Consider the following 15,709-nt stretch of genomic DNA (forward strand, 5'->3'; position numbering starts at 1 on the left):
GCTGTAATACATTACAGAAAGTTATACAATCTAACAATCTTTTAATTGTATATAATTAGATGGGATCGTGCACATGTGTAGGTATCACTACACTTGAGGGACTCACCGAGAGTAATTATCCGGCTCCAACGTAAACACAGGACATGTGTTGTAATCACCATTATTGAGCTGCTACTGCGCAGACTCATGAATGTCAGGCTGTCAGAAGCATTAGTATTCGTACTGCGCATGTCACGCATGCGCAGTCTCAAAAGGAACGCCAGTCAGCCATACCAGAAGAGGGCAAATGCCAATCATAGACATTTGAAGAAAATCCCCTCTTCTGGTATGGCTGACTGGCGTTCCTTTCGAGACTGCGCATGCGTGACATGCGCAGTACGAATACTAATGCTTCTGACAGCCTGACATTCATGAGTACTAGTCAAAAGTATGAAGGAACACATATGGAATTAAGTGGTAAACAAAACAGTGTTAATCAAACAAGAAAATGTTTTATATTTTAGATTCTTCAAAGTAGCCCCCTTTAGCTTTGATAACAGCTTTGCACACTATTGGCATTCTCTCAATCAGCTTCATGAAGTAGTCACCTGGAATGGTTTGCCTACACTTATTGGCTGTTTTTCCTCCACTCTGCGGTCCAATGCATCCCAAACCATCTCAATTGGGTTTAGGTCGGGTGATTGTGGAGGCCATGTCATTTGACACAGCACTCCATCATTCTCCTTCTAGGTCAAATACCGCTTACATAGCCCAGAGGTGTGTTTGGGGTCATTGAACTGTTGAAAAATAAATGATGGTCCCAATAAGCGCAAACCAGATCGGATGGCATTTTGTTGCAGAATGCTGTAGTAGCCATGCTGGTTACGTGTTTCTTGAATTTTGAATAAATCACCAACTGCGTCACCAGCAAAGCACCCCCACATCATGACACCTCCTCCTCCACCATGCTTCACAGTGGGAACTACACATGTAGAAACCTTCCACTCACCTTTTCTACATCTCACAAAAACATTGTTGTTGGAACCAAAATTCTCAGATTTTTAAACATTAGACTAAAGTAAAGATTTTAACTGGTCTAATGTCTATTCCTTGTGTTTCTTAGCCGAAGCAATTCTCTTCTTCTTCTTCTTCTTCTTCTTCTTCTTGTTCCTCAGTAGTGGCTTGTTGGAACAATTTTACCATAAAGGCCTGATTCTCGCAGTCTTCGCTAAATAGTTGATGTTGAGATGTGTCTGGTACTTAATCTCTGTGAAGCATTTATGTGGGCTCTAATCTGAGATGTGGCTAATTTTCCGATTTCTGAGGCTAGTAAGGAATTAATTTATCCATTGCAACAGAGGTAACTCCTGGTCTTCCTTTCCTGGGGTGGTCATTTGATGGTTTTCAGGAATACACTAGGTTAGCTTCAAAGTTATTGAAACTTTCCAGAGTGACTGACCTTTATGTCTTAAAGAAATGATGGACTGTGTTTTCTCTTTACTTAGTTGAGTGGTTCTTCAAAATAGAAAATATATATGGGAGGTATCCTCCAGCTCACCTTCAGCAGAATCACGCTGCTTGCTGCGCCCGGAAGGTATATACGCTGCCTATGATTAAGGATGCTGTGGGTGTCTGAAACGTGTAGGCAGCGTATATACCTTCCCATCCACCTTTGCACTTGGATATGTGTCCTCAATTTTAAAGATTTTTTCAAATAAAATTGGAACCTAGTTTCCTTTTAAACAACTTTACTTCTCAATTTTTTGGCACTGGATCCTTCCTTGTTTCTCTGTTCGTTTGAGTGGTTCTTGCCATAATGTGGATTAGAACAGTAGTTGAATAGTGTTAAGCAACTGATGGTCTCAAACACATTATGAAGACAAGAAATGTAACGAATTAACTCTTGACAATGCATGCCTGTTAATTGAAAACCATTCCAAGTGACTACCTCACAAAGCTGATTGAGAGAACGCCAACAGTGTGCAAAGCTGTTAGATTCTTCATTTTGAAGAATCGAAAATTAAAACCAAATTATGGTTTGATGACAATTTTTACCACTTAATTCCATATGTGTTCCCATCACTAATATTTATTGTACATTGAGTGTTGCACTCTAGTTTATCCTGCTTACAGCATGACTCGCAGGCTTGAGGTACAACCTGCCACAAATGGCACAAAAAAAGGTGCATTCAACACTTCACGCTTTCACACCACATCAAAACACTTTACTAATGCCAGCCACATAAAATCTCTCGTGCTGGTAAAAAAACTCTGAAAAAATCTGCTGAAATAATTTCATAGACTCTCAAAGGTGTCTGACTTCAGGCCTTGTCCACATTAGAAACAAGCTCTATGTCCCGAGATGCTGAAGTGCACCACCCAGTCAATTCATCTTTGTTGGACAAAGAAGCATCATTGTCAAAACTACCAGGGCATTAGGTTGTATGGCGTGACTCTCTATTGCTGCCTGTAACGCCTTGCAGGTATGTGGACCCACTGTGCCACTCCACCGTAACGAATCAGCTGCTGATCAACAGAATCTGAGAGTCAGTAATGCAAAAGTACCTGGAAGATCAGAAGTGGGCAAATGGCAGACAGTCAGCGGGAGGCTAGGGCTCTGGACTGGAGTAGTGCAGTAGTCTCGCACACTGGACTTGGCTAGGAGACCGGACTGGAGAAGTGCAGTCAACTCGGATACTCGGAATGGCACGGGCACCGAACACAGATGGTGAAGTCGTCTCGGAAACCTGGTATGGCACGGGCACTGAGCACAGATGGTGAAGTCATCTCAGACATTCGGTATGGCACGGGCACTGTACACAGATGGTAAACTCGACTTGGACACACGACTTGGCACTGGAACTAAACACAATTACTGGATACGGGAAACGGAATACAGGATACGGGATACAGGATACAGCTAAAGAACCATTTGCAGGACAAACATGGGTAGACACAACATTGCTCAGGCAAGCAATCAATGGGCAGAGTTCCTTTTATATTTCCTGGTATGCTGGGATAGGTTGTGGGGGATTTTCCTGGTGTGTGTGCTGGCCCTTTAAGAGTGGGGGCGAGCATGCGCATGCACCCCAGGGGTATCAACAGGAGTGGAAACTAGTGCACGTTGACGTCTCAGAGAGAGGAGATGCCGGCAGGAGCTCAATGGTCTGTGGTCTCAGCCGGTGGTGAGTATAGGATGTCGGCGGTTTGCGACCGCAGTCATTACACTGCCCTCCACAAACCAAAAGTTAACCTCATATATAGACAAGCAAATACTGGAACATACATGAAGGCACATATTTGGACATACGGGCAAATATATGCACGCACATAATGGACATACACATAACCATACATAAATGTAAAGATATAGGGATACAGACACACACACACACACACACACACACATATATATATATATATATATATATATATATGTGTGTGTGTGTAATATATATATATATATATATATATATATATATATATACAGTCCAGATACGAATGAACACAGCACTCCATGAATCCAGAAAATCAGGCCATGTGCTCGTCACCAGGGGGTGAATCACTTCCCCTTTTTTTTAAAGATAGAAAAAAACATAGAACGCAGTAACGGCACCAGGACTTCAAGATGGATGAAAGCAGGGTGGATTTACTCACCTCAATACAGCGACGTTTCAGTTCAAAAGGAACCTTTCTCAAGCCATGCAGTCCTGGTGCCATTGCTGTGTTCTATGCTTTTTTAAATTTATATATATATATATATATATATATATATATATATATATATACACATACACACAGAAGGCACATATGCACACACCACGGCACATATATACACACATACTGGAACATATAAAAATATATAAAAGCACATATAAAGACATACATGAAAATATATACACACACAGGCACATATATAGACAAATACTGGAACATATACAAATATATAAAAGCACATATATAGACATACATGCAAATATATACACACAGAGGCATGTATATACACAAAGGTACAAATATACATGCACAGAGACATATACACATACAGATCCATAAAACTCACACACACAGGAGGCACACATATCCATAGTACAGATAATGCAGTAGATGTTACCTGCCGTCCTATGTAACACCACAGATAACACACAATGATAACTATAATTACAGATAATGTAGTAGACACACAGAGACACATATAGACACAGAGACATATGTAGATACTCATAGACACATGTACACAAACAAAGATACATGTACACACAGAGACACAAATAAACACATAGGCATATATAGACACACATAGGCACATATAAAGACTCAGGAAGCAGAAAGATTCTCCAATAGGCATTTACCTCCTCCGTTGCTGAACATGCTCACAGGCATCTTGCAGGGGCAGGCTGTAAGCGGAGCTTCCTTCTCTCCTCTTGCTGCATCTGCTCCTGTCTCCTCCATGTGTAACCAGGAGCAGTGGGTATAGGGCTCATCAAACGGCCTGCTAGTGGCACCCCCTACATGCAGGGAGGCTGCAGCACCCTGTGCACTCGCACAGATCACACACCCCTACGGCCGGCCCTGGATACTACTGTCTTCTGATGGTAAAATCTCTTCTGAGGAGCACTTGAATGTTTATCCCTTACTACATGATATTTGGAAACCGATTAATTGCTATAATACCGCAATCTCTAATTTATCTTACAACTGGGAAATGTTTAAGAATGAATTTTGATGCTGAGGCAGGATGTGTCTAAAATTAAAGAGAGAGTGGTGGCTAATGAGTTAAAAACAAGCACTAATGAGGAAAGAATTGTGTCTCTTGAGAAAGGATATAAACAGGTGAAAGCTATTAACTACCAGCAGCTGTCGTATATGGAAATGATGGAGGATCGCTCTAGACGCAATAACATTAGACTTGTGGGCCTTCCAGAAAAAGTGGAAATTACAGATATGGTGGCTTTTATTGAGAGATGGTTTTCATAAGTTGTGATAAAAACATATTTTCCTTGGTCTACAAAGAGAGACATTTTTAATTATTCAAAACACAAAAAATAGAGTGTTAGTGTTGCTTCAATAAAAAAAGCGATTACAACTCCAACCGCATCTGTATTTATCTCACCCCTATTTAAATACGGGGATGGGATACAAGAGTGCGAATTGCCCCTTCTTTCTTATTAAGGATTTTAATAATATCTAATATCACTGTATTGAATAGATCCTCTGCTATTCCTACAAAGGAATCACAGGACACTTTATTCTGGAAATTTATTTTCTAGAATTAGACTGAATAGATGTATGGAGAGAGAAACATTCCTTACTGATACAGTATTTATGTTTTTTTCAGATCACACACACGTCTTTATTGAGGACTGACCTATAAAGGTCCTTTAACACCAGAAAATTTCTGCCAATAGACGAAGGAGATATAGCATGTCATTTGCCGCTCATTTAGCACTATTAACATGAAGCAATCATTGTACTGTATTGGGACAATTCACTGTATTTCAAAGATATATTCAATTGTGCTCCCACAACATAACAATTTTAAAGAATTCACTGGTGTGATATGAGTAAAATATAACATTTATTTATAACTCTCTAAAAACAGGGGTACAATCACCACTGTGAAAAAGCCCCACCGTGTGTATAAAAACGTATTAAATAGTAAACACTGAGTTCTAATTCAATTGTGAACCTACTATAGCTCAGTGTTAAACAAGAATATCAATACGGAATCAGCATTTGAAAAGTGGGCATAACAATAGTCTTGACCCTAATTCACACTAGAGTCCGTGATAACCGCACCGGAAGCTCCTAGTGTTGAGGTAAACAAACAATGCTAGTGTTCCCTATGCTAAAAAATTCCTATTCACAACCGACCCTACGCGTTTCAATACTCATCATCAGGGGTCTGTAGCTTGGTCACTCTGGCCGGGATGCCAGCGATATTTAGTTCAGCAGCAGGTATTCTGCTGTACACCACGGAAGCATGCTCGCATAGATGTCAGCGGCATGCTTCATTCTGGGACTCTAAGTTATTTAAAGCATCTGACTCCTCCCCCTGTCCTCGGCACCGCCAATCGAAACAGCCAATCACACTCACCACTCGAATTCGTGACACCTGTCCATGTGACTCCCGGCCATCTGCTGACAGCCAGGAACCAACATCGACCGCATCAATTGCCGAACGCGCAGGCGCAGTAGAGGCCACAAACGAATCGCCCATGCTGCCGGGAACTCACCACTGCAAGGAAGGAGTATAACGATATTAAGAGTTTGGGTAAGTGTTGCGGGTCAGCTCAAAACCCGCAGCTGGACTGCCATTGATAAAACAACTACACTGTAAGTACTGTGTAGATAAATGAGTGTCTACCCCACTATGAAGTGTCATTGGAACACCTGCTGAATAAGGACCATAGCCAGACTGCCCATACGATGATTATTATTGATGAAGAGTCCACCTATCATGACGGCCATGTGGGTATCTTGCTCTCCTGAAGGGATAACTGGCCATGGAAATGCATGTTTGAATAAAACATGCATAATTTGTCTGCTCATTCAAACCCCCTGGTTGTATATTATATTTTAGGAATAGGGAAAAGGGGAAAAGAGTTGTAGTTCCTATTAGAAATGGAAAAAAATATTTAAATTTTATTAGTATATTTGGGTTAAAATAATTCTAAAATAATTCTATATATTTCTCAATGTAGGTCAAAATTTATTTAGCAGTGCAGAGGACCCCTTGTCCTGCACTTCAAGACCAAAATTTGTCTTATGTATGCTAATATAATACAACAATAAAGTTGGACTATTACTTGCTGAGGTAAGTATAAATCTGCTCACATAGGCATATTATATGCACTGTGTGAATCAGTATTAGCTGTCAATCACTAAACATTGTATCAGTTTTGTGTGTACTGATATTTGCAATGTTTTCTGTTATTAAATAGACATTGTATCTAATTCTTGTGCTGTGCACTCGCCAATCTATAGATCCACTGGGCTTCCTTTCGCAGTATGAGGTTGTCCCAGTCACCTCCCCGTTTGGGAGGCCTAATGAGTTCAATTGCTTGAAATTTAAGACATTCTGCACGACCCTGATGTGTAGCGTGTACATGTTTAGATATAGGAGTATCTCTAGAATTCGCAATGTCGCCAACATGTTCTCTGATCCGGCGCCGAAACTGCCGCACCGTTTTTCCCACATAATTCAGTGGACATGGACATGTTATCAGATATACCACCCCTGCTGTTTTACAATTGACAAAATCACGAATGTCATATTCCAATTGCGTAACGATACTCCTGAACTTGTCACCTTTTTGAATAAAATCACAAGCCTTCCACCTGCCACATCTATGTGTGCCTGGTATTTGTCTGTCCAGCCATGTTCCTTTTGGTGCAATGGGGTCAAAACAACTATGCATAACTCTGTCTCTGATGTTTTTCCCTCTCCGGAATGTGACTGAAGGCCATTGCGTGATCTGATCTATCAAATCTACATCAGTACTACGAATACGCCAATACCTCTTCAGGATCTCCATAATTTCACATTGTTTAGAATCATAAGTACCTATGAGTCTCGTAACTCTCTCTTCCCTCCGTTGTCTAGGAACAAGAAGACTCTGCCTGTCCGCATCTCTCGCTCCCACATAGGCCTTTCTGATCACTCCCTTAGGGAAACCTCTATCCTTCAGTCTGGTTGTAAGTTCCTGTGCCTGTCTCTCAAAGTCGTCCATGGAGCTGCAATTCCGGCGTACTCTCATGAACTGACCTTTGGGGATACCGAGTTTGAGGGGATAAGGATGACAACTGTTCCATTGCAGGAAACTGTTGGTTGCTGTTTCCTTACGATGTACTTGAGTGCAGATTGTACCCTCTGATGTTTTTATAATTTTAAGGTCTAAGAAAGACAGTTCCTGATTGCTGATTTCACATGTGAACCTTAGCCCTAGATCGTTCTGGTTAAGGGCAGCCACAAACATATTGAATTCTTCCACTGTTGAATTCCAGATCCAGATCCCTATTGACGAAGTCCACTTGAAAAAACTCTCCCCAAAAACAATTGTCTCCTCCCACCAGCCAAGAAATACATTTGCATAGGTGGGAGCAGTTGGACTCCCCATTGCTGTACCACATTGCTGGTGAAAAATCCTGTCTTCAAAGATAAATACATTTTTCTCCAGCACAAAATGTAATAACTGCAGAACTAGCTGGTTATGAGCCACAAATTGAGTACCTCTAGATCTCAAGAAGTACTCTACCGCTTCACAGCCAAGTTTGTGTGGAATGGAGGAATACAAAGCCTCTACATCCAGGCTAGCCAGGAAAGTACTGCGTTCCAAAGTGATACCTTCAATTTGTTTCAAAACATCCATGGTATCACGTACATATGATGTTAAACCCAGTACAAACGGACGCAACACCTGATCTATATAAGTGCTTACATTTTGAGTTAGATTGTTTATGCCTGAAACAATGGGTCTGCCACGTAAGGGGGGATACCCTTTGTGGATTTTGGGCAGGCTATAAAAACATGCCATGATGGGAAATTGTGGAAATAAGAAATTAAATTCACTAGCACTGATCAAGGACCTGCTTTTTGCATCACCCAAAATGCCCAAAAGCTCCTTTTTGAACAGTGCTGTGGGATTATCCTTTAAGATGGTATAACAGTTAGGATTGAGCAAAATGTCCTCACACATTTTTTTATAGTCTTCCCTGCTCATAACCACGATGTTCCCACCCTTATCGGATGCTTTCAGAAAAATATTTTGTTTTTTCTCCAATGTGGTTAGGGCTAGCCGTTCAGACTTAGACAAATTGTTGTCAATACCCCTCATATCCTGACTCAATAGTTTAATCTCCTCTCCCACCATATCAACAAATAAGTCCACATTACTGAAATCTCCTATTGGTGGCAGCTTCCTACTCTTAGTCTTTAAATTAGTAAACGGGCCTTGTCCTGGGGCTCTACTTGACTCCTCCAGTAGCCCCTCCAAGGCCTCAAGGCCTTCCAAGTCAGATATTTCTAAACCCATTTCCATACATTTTTTTCTATTATGATGTTTACATTTTTTTATCCATTTGAGTTTTCGAGCAAACAAATTTAAGTCCTTTATCCAGGTAAATGAATCAAACCTCACTGTGGGGACGAATGAAAGCCCCTTCTCTAATAACATAGTCTCAGATGCGCTAAGATTATACTCAGATAAATTGATGATTTGTAACTTATCTGTATCTCTTCCCTTCACTAATCCTTTTGTCCCCTCAGCATGTAGCGGGAAATGGGGGGATTGTTGGCTAAAAAATTATTGCCACTATTGGAAGAGGCTCTGGCCCTACCTCTGCTCCTGCCTCTAGCACCACCCCTAAATCTCTGTCTACCACCACCAGTCCCAAAGAAAGGACCCACTCTTTCAGAGTCTGTTGTCTCACTCTCAGATGTAGATGGGTCAGAGTCTCTTGGTCCCCTATTAAGTTGTTGGTGTTGTTGTTGCTGTTCGTTGACAAAATCGTAAGCTTTTTTCTCCCTAAATTTCTGCAAATCTCTCTGGAACTGGAAGTGCTTACGCTCTTTTAAATGATTGGTAAACCTCTCTAGAGTTTGTTGTAGGATTTTGTCTTTTTTCTCAAAGCCAGGGGTATCGACCAGAGTCTTAGCCGTCTCAATTTCTTTTTTAAGGTCAGCACTAATGTGATCAAACTGGATTTTCTCTTCCTCAACCAAAATTTCCATTAGTCTCAGTGAACTCCCTGTGATCTCCTGTTCCCACCTCTCTTTTATATTAGATGTTTTTAATCTGGAAGCAGGGGCAATAGGTATTCTTAGGCCTCTAGGTACTATTTTATTCTTGAGATAGTTCTCCAGACTCTGGATCTCCCACCAACTCCTTGTATAATCCTTATGTAGTCTAGTCAGGTTTTTAAAGGAGGATTTCAGGGACACACCCTGCGTTGTATACACCAGTTCACACTCAGAGAAGACGCTTTTTGCTTCACTCATCCATCCCTCTGTACTCAAATCAGAGAGTGCAAAGGCTGCCATACCCAGATGAAATGTACTATATGAAGAACTGTATAATTTGTATAATTCACTGTATTTCAAAGATATATTCAATTGTGCTCCCACAACATAACAATTTTAAAGAATTCACTGGTGTGATATGAGTAAAATATAACATTTATTTATAACTCTCTAAAAACAGGGGTACAATCACCTCAATCATTACTGTATGGGGACAAACAAGATCTTTTGTTACAGTTTTTTGGCGGCAATACATCCTTGTTTACACGGAGAGATGTGTCGACAACGATAGTTAGATAACATAAAATAACATAAAAGATGCGATTAGCTGACATATGAGTGTTTGCTAGTTTTCCAGCTGATTGCTGGGCCCTTTTACACAGGCTTTTGATTAAGAATGAGCGTTCCGTTACCACATTCATTGGCCCATGTAAAAGGGTCTTTACTTGGTAATGCACTTTCTTTAACCCCTTCCCGACATTTGATGTATCCATACGCTAAAGTCGGGTAGGGGAAGTATGGAACTCCGTGAACCCGCTACATACGATGCCGGTGTCGGCTGTATGTTACAGCCGACACTTCAGAGTAACGAGCGGCATCATGCTCGAGCGCGATCCCGCTCGTTTAACTCGTTAAATGCTACGGTCAATAACGACTGCAGCATTTAAATAGTTAAAAAGAGGGGGCGACCCCCTCGAACAACTCATCGCGCCCCCCCGCAATACAATCATAGGGGGGCGATGGTTGCTATGGCTGCCTGGGGGACTAATGAAGGGCCCCAGGTCCGCCATCTTTGTGCTTAATAGAAGCCTGTCAGAATCACGATATACTGCAATACATTAGTATTGCAGTATATCGTGCAAGCGATCTAATGATCGCTGTTTGAAGTCCCTAGGGGGACTAATAAAAAGTAAAAATTAGTTAAATAAAGTTATTTTTTTATGTAAAAAAAAAAATAATTAAAATTAAAAGTTAAAAAAAAAACCTTTTCCCATTTTGCCCCTAGAGCATAGTAAAAATAAACAAAATAAACGTAAATGGTATCGCCTCATCCGTAAACGTCTGAACTATTACAATATATCATTATTTAACCCGCACGTTGAATACCGTAAAAAGAAAAAATTGTAAACGCCAGAATCTCTATTTTTTGGTGACCTCATCTCCAACAAAAAAATGAAATAAAAAGTGATCAAAACGTTGCATGTACACCAAAATGGTATTATTAAAATCTACAGCTTATCCTGCAAAAAAATAAGCCCTCATAACACTTATGGCTCTCAGAATTTGGTGACACAAAATAAATTTTCTTTTTTACACTTAGGCTTTACTTGTAAAAGTAGTAAAATATAGAAAAAAATATATATATATTTGGTATCACCATAGTTGTATTGACCCACAGAATAAAGTTAACATGTTGTTTTAATTGCACAGTGAATTCCTTAAAAATGACGCGCAAAAAACAATGGATGAATCACAGTTTTTTACATTTTCTACCCCACAAATATTTTTTTTCCCATTTCCTAGTACATTGTATGGCACAATAAATGGTGCTACGAAAACGTACAATTCGTCCCACAAAAATCAAGCCCTCATAGGACTATATTGATGGAAAAATAAAGAAGTTATGGCTTTTGGAAGGTGGGGAGGAAAAAACGAAAATAAAAATCTGAAAAAGGGCTTCGGCGGGAAGGGGTTAAAGTTAGTGGATGACATTTACTTCGGTAGTAGGGGATTGTCAGATCACTCAATGTTAATTATAAATGTTAGATTAGAACGAAAGCACGGGCAGGTGGAGATTGAATTCATTATGGTTAAATCTCATAAATAGGCATGATAAAATTATTTCTGAAATGTTTTTATATTTTAATTATAATGAAGGGTCCACTTCTCACTAAATGGTTTGGGACCCCTGTAAAGCGTATATAGTGTTTTGAAAGTGGGAAGTCCGGAAAATGGTTAGAAAAATAAATTAGACCTTCCCCGGCTATGACGTAAGTATTTGTCAAATGTCGTAAAGGGGTTAATGACTTAGGTTGAATACACACCCGCACGCAGCCAGAACCACGTGCACATATATTGGCAAATGGCCGCATAAGCTTACTCGTACTCGTGTGCCCATTTTTCACCCCATGTGGGCGTGACTTCGACTGTGTGCGACTGCCACTTCATGTGTTCTCACGCATTTAATTAGTAACACCTGGCTACGTATTACTCTTTAAATGATTGTGAAAGCAGGAAGGGTGTACTTATTGTTTCCAACTTGGTTTGCGAATGTTGATTTATTTGTTTGAGATTAAAAAAAACGACATATGGAAATCCCTTGCTTTACTCTCAATTGACATGGATACATTTCCAACTAGTCCCTAAAAGTTACTTTCTTCAAACTACTCACCACGATAGTCCCTACCTTTAGTTACTAGGCAAAAATTTGCCCATGTGTTAAATGAAGGACGCGCTACATCCAGGGGTGAATACTTACAACAGAGAGCCCTTGTGCAAGAACAGTATAATTGGATGACCACATGGTGCCTGCCATAGACCTCATTCACGTCTCTTTAGAAAATCCCTAACCATTGTTCCAATGAACCACCAAATGTGAGAATGGACAGGAGGGAATGCAGTCCCTTATCTGTCATCTAATAGCCAGTAAGAATCATTATTTATTTTGTAAAGTGTAACAGAACATATGGTATGTCTGCCCCTGACTACAACCACAGTAAACAATTAGGGGATATAAGTGGGAATTGTTGATTCAAAAGTATATCTGCCTTGGTCCTTAACCAACAAATCTATTTTCCTAAAAAATAGAAGCTATGGTTATTCTGCAAATATAGCTAATCTTCTGTAACGCTACAGAAGTAGCCATCTTTATCTTGGCTTTTAACGCATTAAATAAACAGCGGCAAGAAACTTTAACTAGACTTTTTCAATGGCTTTTCAATGGCTTTTGTTGAGTGATATCACGCTGCAGTCAAGATAAACTGTGCAACATCTGTAGATGTCTGGAATTAACATACTATATGTTGCACCTTATCGCTAATGTTAGAGGAATAATAGATTATTTTACAAATTAAATTCTCCTTAACTTAAACTATACCCACTGTTACTTATAGATTGTAATATACTGCATACACCCCTGGTCTTTGTTCTTTAACTGTGCTATAATACTATGTATCTACACTTTATTGTATTACTTTTATTTATACATGACAATGTTTCTTATAACTTTTTAAAATGTATTCCTTCAATAAAAACTAACGTTTAAAATAAATGAAATACATTTTTTGTTTTCTTTTTTTTTTGGCCCCAGAGGTTATTTCTTTGTTTTCTTTTAAATAAAAAAAATTGAATGATTGAAAACATTTGTAAGTAATCCCTTTCCATAGTAATATTATAAAATGTGAATGGCTGAGGTGTAGGGCAGTTTTATCGTTTTAGGTAAAGTTTTATATAAATAACTCATTTAATTGAACAATAAATATGCTGCAATTTTTCAATATGCCGTACATTAAAGCGTACCTCCAATGACATTGCCTAAAAATAATTTTTTTGCACTACTGAATAGAGTGTTTCACTACAATTCCAACGATACCTAGATTATGCAGATAGCTGCTTCCTAGCCCGAGATGCAGCCCTTATACCTGTCAGAGAGTAAATGTAAAATCCTCTCTTGCTGCATATTGAAATTAGCGGGCACTTCCTGATTCCGACATCAGCTAAGGGAATCGAAGCTAGAGCTTGTGCCCTTATATCCCAGGATGCTTTGCTTTTAACTCATGCATGAGCACATCTGCTCAGCCAATCAGGTCACAGAATCTTCTACTGCAATCTCTCCCCAGCATATAGTATCTATACGGACATCTTCTGCAAGTCAGGAGTAAAGACAGACAACTACTGCAATCACTGGATCCATGTATCATGCTAATATATAGCATGATGCTATATATTAGCATCATGTGTGCGTACACACATACACACACACACACACACACACACACACACTCTCCCGAAGCAGCCATTTTTCGGATTTTCACTTTAGTTTGTTCCTCCCCACATTCCAAAAGCCACAACTTTTGTATTTTTCCATCAATAGTGCCGTATGAGGGCTTGTTTTTGCGGGACAAGTTGTCGATTTTCAAAGCACCATTTATTTTAACATATAATGTAGTGGGAGACTAGAATAAAAATATTTGTGCAGTAAAATAGGAAAATAACACTGATTCCTTAACCCCTTCCCGCACCTGGACGTACTATTAGGTCATGGTAGCTGTATCGTTCGCGCTCCATGACCTAATAGTACGTCACGGGAGTAACGGCCATTTCGGCCGTCCTCCCGACACATACAGGAGCTGTGACAGCTGCTGTCTCGTACAGCAGCTGCTGCAGCTCCTACAGCGGGGACCGATCGCTGTGTCCCCGCTGATTAACCCCTTAAAAGCCGCGTTCAATAGAGATCGCGGCTTTTTAGGGGTTAAGCTACATTCGCCGGCCTGCTACACGATAGCGGCCGGCGATTGTAACTATGGCAACCGGACACCAAACAATGGCGTCCGGCTATGCCACAGATGGAAGCCTAGTGGGTCCTGACAAAGTCAGGACCCACTATGCTTGCTGTCAGTGAGTAGCTGACAGCTCTAATACACTGCACTACGCATGTAGTGCAGTGTATTAGAATAGCGATCAGGACCTCCTGCCCTCAAGTCCCCTAGTGGGACAAAGTAATAAAGTTAAAAAAAAGTTAAAAAAAGATGTGTAAAAATAAGAAAATAAAAATTTTAAAAGTAATAAAAGTAAAAATCCCCCTTTTTCCCTTATCAGTCCTTTATTATTAATAAAAATAGATAAATAAACAAATAAACTATACATAATTGGTATCGCCGCGTCCGTAACGGCCTGAACTACAAAATTATTTTGTTATTTATCACGCGTGGTGAACGCCGTAAAATAAAATAATAATAAACCGTACCACAATCACAATTGTTTGGTCACTTCACCTTCCAAAAAATGGAATAAAAAGAGATCAAAAAGTCGCATGTGCCTAAAAATGGTAATGATTGAAACTACAGTTCGTTACGCAAAAAATAAGTCCTCGCAGGGCTTTCTTGATGGAAAAAGAAAGTTCTGGCTCTTAGAATAAGGCAACACAAAAAGTGAATGATTTTTTACAAAACGTATTTTATTGTGCAAACGCCATAAGACATAAAAAAAACTATAAACATATGGTATCACCGTAATCATATCGCCCCACAGAATAAAGTGAATATGTCATTTATAGCGCATGGTGAACGCTGTAAAAAAATAGAATAAAAAAAACAATAGTAGAATTGCTGTTTTTTAGTCACCACGCCACCTAAAAATAGAATAAAAACTGATCAAAAAGTTGCATGCACCCCAAGAAAAGTTACAATGAATTCCTCAAGGGGTCTAGTTTCCAAAATGGGGTCACTTTTGGGGGTTTCTACTGTTTTGGCACCACAAGATCCCTTCAAACCGGACATGGTGCCTAATAAAAAAAGAGGCCTCAAAATCCACTAGGTGCTCCTTTGCTTCGGTGGCCGGTGCTTAAGTCCATTACCGCACTAGGGCCACATGTGGGATATTTCTCAAAACTGCAGAATCTGGGCAATAAGTATTAAGTTGCGTTTCTTTGGTAAAACCTTTTGTGTTATAGAAAAAAATGCTATAAAAAGGATTTTCTGACAAAAATAA

Source organism: Rhinoderma darwinii, chromosome 7, assembly GCF_050947455.1.
Source record: "Rhinoderma darwinii isolate aRhiDar2 chromosome 7, aRhiDar2.hap1, whole genome shotgun sequence".
Taxonomy (NCBI): domain Eukaryota; kingdom Metazoa; phylum Chordata; class Amphibia; order Anura; family Rhinodermatidae; genus Rhinoderma; species Rhinoderma darwinii.